Source organism: Bison bison, unplaced genomic scaffold (assembly GCF_000754665.1).
Source record: "Bison bison bison isolate TAMUID 2011002044 unplaced genomic scaffold, Bison_UMD1.0 scf7180017862979, whole genome shotgun sequence".
NCBI classification, from domain to species: domain Eukaryota; kingdom Metazoa; phylum Chordata; class Mammalia; order Artiodactyla; family Bovidae; genus Bison; species Bison bison.
Genome location: NW_011493551.1, coordinates 2,677,336 through 2,688,414, shown reverse-complemented (window position 1 = coordinate 2,688,414; position 11,079 = coordinate 2,677,336).

The following is an 11,079-nucleotide window of genomic DNA, read 5'->3' as shown; positions in this document are numbered from 1 at the left end:
CAGACGAGCACATGGGTCTCCTGACTGGATCCAGCCTTATTCGGTCATTCAACACACATCCATTACAATAATTATGCGTTACTCAAATGATGACTTTTGATATAAGCCCAGAGTCTCCACTATATCCCAGGGCCTAACACAGACCTAGCACATAGCAAATATTTGGTGAATGAAACAGTGAACAGGAAGTCTGACTAGGTGCCAGGAATGGAATATGGAAAGAAAAGGAGGAACCCCTAAACAGAAGAGTTTTAACCCTGAAGGCTCCACACAAAGCCTCTTCGATGCTGGGCTCTCTTTCTTCCATCTGTAAAAGGAGGGAACCAAACAACTAATCTCTGAGGTCCCTTCTGGATTTAAGATTCCAGGATGTCACAAATACCTCTGGCTACCCAGATGGGGTTCAGGGAAAGATCAATGCCTAAGAGCCCCCATCCCAGGGAAGTCTCTATCTATTGCTGAGTACCAAATTAGCCTAAACTTCTGTAACGAATATTTATTATCTCACACAATTTTGAAGGGTCAGAAATCTGGGCAGTTGGCTCAGGCTCGCTCATAAGGTGCAGTCAAGATGTAGGCCACACTCAGCCATAAAAAAGAATGCATTTGAGTGCGTTCTAACAAGGTGGATGAACCTAGAACTTATTATACAGAATGAAGTAAGTCAGAAAGAAAACAGCAAATATCATATATTAACATATATATGTGGAATCTAGAAAGATGGTACTGATGAACCTTTTGCAGGGCAGCAAGGATATGAAGACATAGAGAACAGACTTATGGACACGGGCGGGGGAGAAGAAGGAGAGGGTGAGATGAATGGAGAGAGTAGCAAGGAAGCATGTACACTACCATATGTAAAACAGATAGCCCATGGGAATCTGCTATATGAATCAGGGAACTCAAACCAGGGTTCTATAACCATCTAGATGGGTGAGAAAGGGTAGGAGGTGGGAGGGAGGTTCAAGAGGGAAGGGACATATGTATCAGTTCAATTCAGTTCAGTCGCTCAGTCGTGTCTGACTCTTTGCGATCCCATGAATCGCAGCACACCAGGTCTCCTGTCCATCACCAACTCCTGGAGTTTACCCAAACTCATGTCCATCAAGTCAGTGATGCCATCCAAACATCTCATCCCCTGTCATCCCCTTCTCCTCCTGCCCCCAATCCCTCCCAGCATCAGGGTCTTTTCCAATGAGTCAACTCTTTGCATGAGGTGGCCAATGTATTGGAGTTTCAGCTTTAACATGAGTCCTTCCAATGAACACCCAGGACTGATATCCTTTAGAATGGACTGGTTGGATCTCCTTGCAGTCCAAGGGACTCTCAAGAGTCTTCTCCAACACCACAGTTCAAAAGCATCAATTCTTTGGTGCTCAGCTTTCTTCTCAGTCCAACTCTCACATCCATACATGACCACTGGAAAAACCATAGCCTTGACTAGACGGACCTTTGTTGGCAAAGTAATGTGTCTGCTTTTTAATATGCTATCTAGGTTGGTCATAGGAGAAGGAAATGGCAGCCCACTCCAGTGTTCTTGCCTGGAGAATCCCAGGCACGGGGGAGCCTGGTGGGCTGCCGTCTACAGGGTCGCAGAGTCGGACACGACTGAAGCGACTTAGCAGCAGCAGCAGGTTGGTCATAACTTTCTATGGCTAATTCATGTTGTTGCATGGCAAAAACCAAAGCAATATTGCAAAGCAATTATCCTTCAATTAAAAATAAATTAATTAAAAAAAAAGTTGTTGGCCAGGGCGGCAGTCCTCTGAAGGCTTGACTGCAGTTGGAGTCTCTGCCCCTAGACTCACTCACATGGCTGTTGGCTGGAGGTCTCAGTTCATGGACCTCTCCCTAGTGATGCTCATGCCGTGGCATCTGGCTTCCTCCAGAGCAAGCAAATTAAGAGAAAAAGAGGGTCATCAAGATGAAAACTGCAATGCCTTTTTGTAACCTAACCAGGAAGTGACATGCTATCAATTATGCTGTATTTTAGTGGTTACGCAGATCAATCCTGGTGTTATGTAGGAGGGTGCTACACAGGGCATGAATATCAAGAGGTGGGGATCATTGAGAGGCATCTGGGAGGCTGGTGACCAACCCAGGCTGGAGCCAAATCCCACAGGGCCCCCATTTAGATAAGGCCATTGCTCATACTTTTCCAGGAGTTACCAGTGGGGAGAGTTTGGGCATGAGCCAGGCAGTATTATCAATGGAATGTCCTGCTGCTCCTTTCCAAAGCAAGCATGGGAAGTCTGTGCAACTCCTCTCGGAAACCCTGCTGCCTGGCACAGCCCTGCAAGGGTGAGGACAGAGCTGCATAGGAGGATCAGCAGGAATCACCTTAAATAACGTAGCAAAACCTCTATGATCCAGAGCAAAGTAAGCCAGGACACTCACCCAATCAGATGTTTTCTGATAAAGAAATCTAAATACTATGTTTAATGATAAAGAGACAAATGACAGGCAAATACATTGCTGCTAAATATTTTTTAAAAATCCTCCAAGGATCTATATCTGTAATCCTGTATGCTGTCTACATCTAAAGCATTGTGAGATCCTGCAAGACCCAGGATTATCAGTGGATGATTTGCTGACTTTACTTGCTAAGGCAGAAAAGTGAAAGAAAAACTTTAGGAAATTTTCAAAAAGCAACATTTCTAACAATACAGCCTTTCTATTGAACTTCCATCTAATTAGGAAATGAAATTAGCCAGACCATTTCACTTCCTCAGTAAATGAGACTGAATTTCTTGTGACTGAGACCCAGCTCCGTTCTCCATCCCCTGATGTGGCTGGCACTTCCTCACCCGGCTTTCATTCCTCTCTCAGCCTGGAATGCTTGGCGAGCTTGGAGTTGGAATGAAATGATATGGGTTCCAGTCTCTGTTCCACCTCTTATATCCGGGACATCTGGACTCTCTGAGCTCCTTTTTCCTCTCATAAAACGAGAGGATCATAGTCCACGATTCTTTGGGTATCTTTCACGCCTAACTTCTAGGACTCCATACGTTGACCTTCTCTCCCTCTCACTTTCTGAAATCCCAGTGCTTTTTCAGGATGCAAGCAAAATGCTAACACCACCATGAAGCCTCCTTTATATCTGTGGACAGAGTAATTTCTCCCTTCTCTATGACCCTGCAATTAACAGATGCTAACACGTTTTCTGTGTTAGGTATATATGCACATTTTGTCTCTCTGCCCAGACTCCAAGCTCTTTGAGAACAAGGGCCTCATCCTTCTCCGTTTTAAAAAAATATTTATTTATTTTGGCAGTACTGGGCCTTCGTTGCTGCACGTGGGCTTTCTCTAGTTGTGGCTAGCAGCGTCTACTCTCTAGTTGCCATATGCAGGCTTCTCATTGTGATGGCTTCTCCTGTTGCAAAGCATGGCTCGAGGGCATGTGGGCTTCAGTGGTTGCAGCATGTGGGCTCAGAAGTTTCAGCTCAAGGGCGCTGGAATACAGCCTCAGTAGTGGCGCACGGGCTTAGCTGCCCCATGGCATGTGGGATCTTCCCTGTCCAGGGATCAAACTCGTGTCCCCTGCATTGCAAGGAGGATTCTTAATCCCTGGACTACCAGGGAAGCCAGGGTGCTTCTCATCTTAATATCCCTTAGCACTGCATGTAATATGAACACAGTAAGTGTTCATATTTTATTTTGAAGGACGTCCAAAAAAATGTTGTGATTTTGCAGCATACTCGTGTACTGGCTGCCCTCAACCAGCAGGGGGAGAACGCTTGCTCCTTAAAAGAAGCTGCCAATTCTGAAAACCTTTCCTCTGGAGAGCTGTCGGATGGATTTACCTCTGAGGATGAGAGAAGCCCGTGGGACTGGGATGAAGGCAGAAATGAAGGAGAGCCTGTTATTTCTGACTACGAAACCACCATTTATTTTGCCACTTGGTAAACAAAATAACATCTCAAGAACAGAGAGCAACCTTCGTGATAAATTCAGAGCACTTCATATCTCTAAGGCCTGCAGAGAGTTACAGTGGGGATACATTCTTGATTAAACACTGTGTAATGTGGGGCATTAAGTCTGTGATAAATTGAGAGATAGGGACCTGCAACCTCATTTCTTTTAAGGATATTTAATTATAAAATTCTGTAACGAAATTACAGCCTTATTAAAATGGTTTCTCATTGAAGAAAGGGTCTCAAAAGGTGAGGCATGCCGATAATACAGGTGCTGTGCCTTTAGGGTTTTCCAAGAGCTCTCCCTGTGTCGATGCACGCTGTCTGAAGTCAGAAAGAGGGGATAAAGCCCCTATCTCCTCTCAGGAAATAGTCCCTTAGGGAGGGCGATCTCTCTCCCCACTAGCCTGCCCCTGAAGAACCTATAGTGTCACACAGCTAGAATCCTGTCAGGGAGAGCTGTCTGGTGAATAACCAGGTTCTCTTTAAAAGATGTTCACCAGCCAGTAATGGGCAGATTGGTAGTCACTCACAACTTAGCGTAAATTACATCAATCTTCTTATTCCAGTTCCCCTCCTCCAACGACAGGGAAATGTTTAGCCTGAAAACGTTGGCTGTATGTTTAAAGCAGTCATAGTTTTGGAGCATAAGGTACTGTGGGGCAAGGAGGCCAGAGCGATGAGCCTGTGAGGGAGGCGTTGGGGCCGGAGAATGGTGCGGGGGACACGGAACAGAGGGGCCACTGAGAGGTAGGTGATTGTGCTGATACCAACTGCCCCTGGAGTTTTCAGAGCCTGCTCCATCACTAATCAGTACATCAGAGCACGTGCCCCGTGTTTCGTTCAGAAAACACATATTCACAGCCTTCCCGGTGACTTAACACCTTCCACACCATCTAGAAACGGGAAGATAACAATTCTGATGGTCCAGGGTTGGGGTACTTGTTTCATTTCTCAGGGGGCACACGTTCCATCCTGCTTGTCAAGTCGTGTAGCCGAAAAGGAAAAAAAGAGGAGTTCACTTACTCCTCTCACAGCAAACGTGCTGCTAAGTACATTACCCTGCCTGTGCATCATGAGCCCTCCGCTGCTGCTGCTGCTACTGCTGCTGCGGCTGTTGTTACTGTTGGTAGTGCTGTTTTTATTGTTGTTGCTGTGACTGTTGTTTTCAGACCCGACACACAAGAGACCCTTGGTAAACACTGGCTGGCATAATTACAGAATCACTCTGTCCTGCATCCGGGGTCGGCCTGTGACACCAGGTCTCCTGCTCATTACTTACATCCACGTTAGCTTTTCACCCCTGAGCTGCCTAATTAAGAGCTGGAGAACAGTATTGAAATAAACCCAGAAAGCCGGCAATGGCAGCTGCACTCTGCCTTTCCCCGGTCACCATGCAGACCAGAGCAGAGCTCCTTAGGAGACAAGTGCTACTTCTAGGAATTAGATGTCCTGGAGGATTGGGTGGAGACAGTTTGTAAGTGCCAGATGCCTTGTGGCAAAGCCCCATCACCTTCCAGCTATGTGGTTTGGGGCATTTCACTCAACCTCTTCTTTTTTTCCTTTTCATCCACAAAACAGTTACCATCCTCATGGGGTTGCTGGTGTTACCGTGCCCCGTTTGGTGCCCGATGTACAACAGGAGTTCAATCAACATCAGCTTCCTTTCCTCCAGTCCTTTCTTCTGCCCCACTCCACCCCACGAAGCACCTAGAACATCAGAGCTGCAGGATCTGAAAGCCCGGCTCTCAGAATAAACAGAATAAAAAGCTCTATTTTACTCTTCCAGATGAAGGAAGGTTGTACAGAGAGACACAGGCAGGCCCAGAGGAGGGTCAGTCTGCCCTCTCCTAGTCCATACCCACCCCCAGCATCGCCCTGTCCCCAGTCACCATCGCAGGGCTGTCAACTCAGAGCTCAATCCTCCGGGTTTCACTTAATTGGAATTGTGGCTCTCCTCATTCTCTGAAATTATATCAGTGAAACTCTGATGTAATGTGAAGCTCTGATCCACCTGGTTTTTCCTTTCTGAGGTCCCTCATGCCTCTGGCCATAAGCTCATCTGTATAAGCCCTTGTACTCCACTCATGTTTTTGATGGACCCTGAGAACTGGGCCTGGATCTGGGCAAATGCAGGAGTCTAAATTCAAGTTCACAAACTGGAGTCTGTTTTCTGGAGCACATCCAAGTGTGGGTGAGTGAGAGCCGGCAGTTTATAATCCCGAGATGCTAATCTACCTTTCCACGTTGTGAATGTGGTGGAGGAAGTAATAAAGTTGGAAAACAGAATAGGTTCCAGGCCTGAATGAACAATTAAGCCTCTTTTTAAATGACCAAGAGCAATATCTATAAGGTGCAAGCTAATTAACAAGAATTAACAACAACTACTACCAAAAAAAAATACAGACACTTTAACTATATCAAATGCTGAGGACTAGAAAAGCAAGCCATCTTATTTTTACTGCATCTAATATTTTACCACCTATCTGTCAAATTAAGCCAAGTCCTAGCTCCAGCCTCAGTTCGCTTCTGGTCCTGGTTGCATGGGGCAGGGATTCAATAAAAGAAGGGGCAAGGATGACAGAAAGCCATAGGAGGGATAAGAAAACCTCTGTGTGAAATGCATGAAAGACCATTCTCTCCCCTGCTTCCTTCCAATCATTCATCCAGTGAATATTTATGGAGCAATTACTTCCCAAGCACCACACTAGGCACTGGGGATGCAGTGGTTCCTGCCACTGCAGAACTGACATTCTTGGTGGCAGATATAGACACAAACGGGCACTTGAACCGAAAAATAGGATAATCTCAGTGGCACGAAGCCCTAAGAAGGCAAGGCAGTAAGTCAATGAAACATTGAGGAACTGGGCTTGAGTAGGGGCACCTCGGCTGGGTGGCTGGAATAGCATCTTCCAGAAGGTGACTTCTATAAGCCCAGACCTGTATGATGAGTAGCCTGTGATGGGTAAACCTGAGAGAGCATTCCAGGCAAACAGGCACACAAGTGCAAACGCCCTGTGTGAGGATGAGCTCAAAAAACAGACAAGGTCAGAGTAGCTGCAGCCCAAGGAGCCAGGGCTGTGGGTTGAGATAAGAGAGGTGGCAGTGGCCTGAAGGCATAGGCATGGGGATGCAGGGTAAGGAGTGAGTAGGTAGGCATGGCTCCTGGGGGGCAGACAAATGGGACCTTGAATCTCAGCTTTAAGATTTACCAGCAGTGTGACCTTGAGCAGATGACTTAACTAACCTCTGAGCCTCAGCTTCCTCATCTTTGTAATGGGGATGATAATAGGGCCAACCTCACACAGTTAATGTGAGGAATAAACGAGAGGCGCCATTGAAAGGGCCTAGCAGAGCACCTGGCATCCATAGTGGTCAGTAAGTTCCAACTTCTTATCATGGACGTCCAAGGTCATGGCTCACCGGCCATGGGCCCAGATTCAGCCGCCACCACTGAGAAAGCCACCAGGTGGCAGTATTTCAAGCCTTTCTAGCAGCACCAATGCCTGGTCATGACTTTCTTATTTTCACCCAATACAAAAGTGCAAGACACAATCCTCCAAAAACTTGTGGGGTACACAGTTACTGGAAATGCACAAGGAATATTTTCTGATTTCAGCAACAAAATGAGATAAAAACCTGGTTAAGACCTCAATTCTAGTCTCTTCCTACAGAGCCATCAAGATTGGCAATGCGTTGATCCTTCTGGGCCTCAAATTTCCCCATCTACCTACCGCACAGTGTCACTGTGAGGCCCAAGGGAGGTATTGTGTGTGGAGTGGCTAGAGGCTATCTAAAGTGTGCTTGAGTGACAGTCCCAGTAAAACTTGCTGTTTACTTATCCTCGGCTTTTCATCTATAAAATGGGCCTAGTAATAGAATCACAGACGTGTTAGGATGATTAAAACAATCAGAGAACATGAACAGTGCCCAGCGCGTGTAAGCACAGCCTCAGTGTGAACTATTATCATTTGTAAAGCACTGTCTAGGCAGACCAGCTTATGAACACACAGGCCGAAGTGGCTTTGGTTGTGGTAACTGCTGGGGACTGCAGAGAAAGAGGAGTATCTGTCAGAGAAAGATGAGTTACCAGAGGACCATGAGGAAGCAGAGAGAGGGGCGAACTCTACCTGGAGATGGGGAGAGAAGGTGCTAGTGACCAAGCCAGGGAACTATCTCCTGCCCATAGTTCCCAGGCAGAAGGCGGACCTTGCAGGATGCAGGAGGAGGGGCATGTCTCCAGGCACAGTTCCTGTTCCCTGTCTCTTTCTGCACCAATTGGGCAGCAGTCCCCTGTGTACTATAAGCTCCTTGAAGGCAGAGAAGCTCTTATTCATCTTTGTTCCTTCCCTGGCCTAACCCAGAGCCCACACCTAACAAGCTCTGGATAAATGCTTGCTGGTGGCCCATCCATCCTGTGCCACATGGGGAACTGATCACATCCCAGACCCCCCTGGGCTACACACTGAGCCTGAACTCCTCCAACCCACCCTGGAAATTGTATGCTCTGCCTGTGACCTGGGGACACTGGTGACTCTGTGCTAATGTCCTCATCTGTAAATGCGTGAGCAATGTGTCAGACCCTTGCCTGCCTGGAAGGCTCTTAGGAGGGGGCACATGGTGGTGAGCGCTGTGCAACTGTTTAATGGCAGGGAACGGGTGTGAGGAGGAATGAGAGTCCCAGGGAAGGCTCGGGCACGTGGGACAGGCATGGCCGCCCCAAAGGAGCAGCCACATTCCCAGCCCTGCTTTACTGCAGAATTGTTGGGGGGTGGGGAGGGATCATTCCGTCTTTCCTGTTTCCTCAAGTCCACTACAAATAAAATATAAACACCTACTTCTTTGTCGTAAAGGGCATAATGCCTGGCCCCCAGAAAGTGCTTAAATGCTTGTTGAATATCCTGATGAGATAGTGTCTGAGACACTGCAAATACTAGAGCAGCCCCGGTCAAACTGTTCTACTGAGAAACTGTAAAAGCAGAGGCCAGGGTTATCACACACCCTACCCCAGGGCTCGGGGACCTCACCCTACCAAAAGCCTGAAAGGTCTTTTGTATAAAATGTGCATGTAGTTTTGCATTGGACTCCATGATATACCCAAATGTATCAAAAAGGAAAAGTATATTTTCAATTTCTTACCGGTGAAATTACCTACCTTTCTTCCTCTTGTCCCTGCCCCTTAGTACATCTTCTAGCAAAAATGGATAGTCCAGGACGATGAGGTGCTTTTATCTGGGGTAATTTGTGGTTCTGAAATACTCCCCAAACAGCCCTGTTTAAGAAGCACAGTAAAAGAGCACAGTTTTATTTGTATTTAATATTTTGGTGGGCCAGCCTCTGCACCCTGCTTTACTTGATCTTTGCCCCTGTGGGGTCCAGTGGGTCCCTCAAAGTCCAGGGGGAGCCAGTTCCCTGCAGGCTGCCCTGCTCACCAGCCCCAGCCAGCAGGCAGTAATTCGGCAGATCAGACAACAAACAGCCTGTGGGCTCTCCCTCAGATCTCTACCTCCTGTTACCGCAGTTCCTGCTGCCTGACCTTCTGACCTGGCCTCCACGGAGCCTGCCCTCCCCTCCCTGGCCCAGCCACTCGTCATGCCTTTGAGCTCTTGCCTGCCTCCCAAGAGAGACGTCCTAAACCCTCCTCTGGCAGCCTGGGGCCCAGCCCTACCCTCGCAGCTGTCATATCCACCTCTCGCTGGAAAGCGAATTGTGTTCCAGCTCTTAAAGACCTCCAGGGGAGCAGTTTCTACAACCTCTGCAGGAATCTCGTTCTAACATCTCACAACTCTCGCAGAGAAGAAGCCTTCTTTTCGTGAAATCTCAATTCCTTCCTCTTGCAATGAGCCTGGAGTTGCTTTTATTCTCTACTGATCTGAGCTACACTTAAACAACCCTAATTCCTCCTGATTTTCTCACTGCTCGCCAGAGCGTGGAATGTGGGCTTTGCTCTGGTCAGCCCTCATCTGCCATGTGGTCAGCCCTGGGTCAGGCCTGGGGCCCTGGCTCTGAGATGGGAGCAGAGTGGCGCAGAAGCAGCGTGCACCCTGCTACCAATGAGGCAGGGCTGAGCCGAGAGTGGCCATGTACTGCTGTGGAGCCTTAGAGGAAAGAAATCAGCTGATTATGGTCGAAAGCCTCTTGTGGGCCAGAACCTAGAGATGTTTACAGGAAATATAAAACCAGGTCTTTATTCTAAGAATAACACCATGAAAGAAGCAATTACTTACTTGACTCTGTGGACAGTGGGCCATGCTCCAGAGATTTAAATTCGCATCCCAGCTCTGCCTTTCATTAGCTGCGCCACGTTGGGCAACCACTTCACCTCTCCGAGCCTTTGCTTACGTGTCTACCTCAGGGGTAGATGTTGTGCATGTGCTCAGTCACGTCTGACTCTTTGCAACCCCATGGACTCTAGCCCACCAGGCTCCTCTGTCCATGGGGGTTCTCCAAGCATGAATACTGGCGTGAGTTGCCATGCCCTCCCTCCAGGGGATCTTCCTGACCCAGGGATCACATCCGTATCTTTTGTGACTCCTGCATTGACGGGCGGGTTCTTTTCCACTAGCACCACCTTTTTTTGCTTCTGTGAAGTGCTACACAAATGAAACTCTTACTATAGCTTGGGTGAGAAGAAAATGAAGGTTAGGAAGACCTACAGATCTGCCATTATAGGAATACAAATGCAAGATGCTAAAGGTCTGGGAGTGAAGTGAGAGAGATGAAAGCGAGTGGCATTTCAAAGGAAGGACAGGCAGGTGGAAGTGACAGGTTGGGCACAGAGATTGGAGGAAAGAGAAGAGAAGGATGACAGGAGCATCGTTTATGGAGCGCTCACTACGCACAGGCCCTCTGCTAAGTGCTGTGCATACATTATCTCCTGTGTTCCTTATGAAAGCCTATAACGAGTTTTATTATCCTTATTTTACCTTTACATCTGGCAGGTCATAACAATAGCTCTGGACTCTGAAGCTGAACCTGTGAGAAGTCCATTCTATCTTCAATGGAATTTGGTGTCAAGATGAGGGTGGAGTTTTAGGACAAATTGGGGAAGAACCAAGACGTGCAGAGATAGGGGGTGATGGAGGGGAGTTCTCAACAAACCCTGGTTAACTAAATCAGGGTGGAGTAATCACCACCAAGTAATGGACCCTGCAGTTTCCAAACA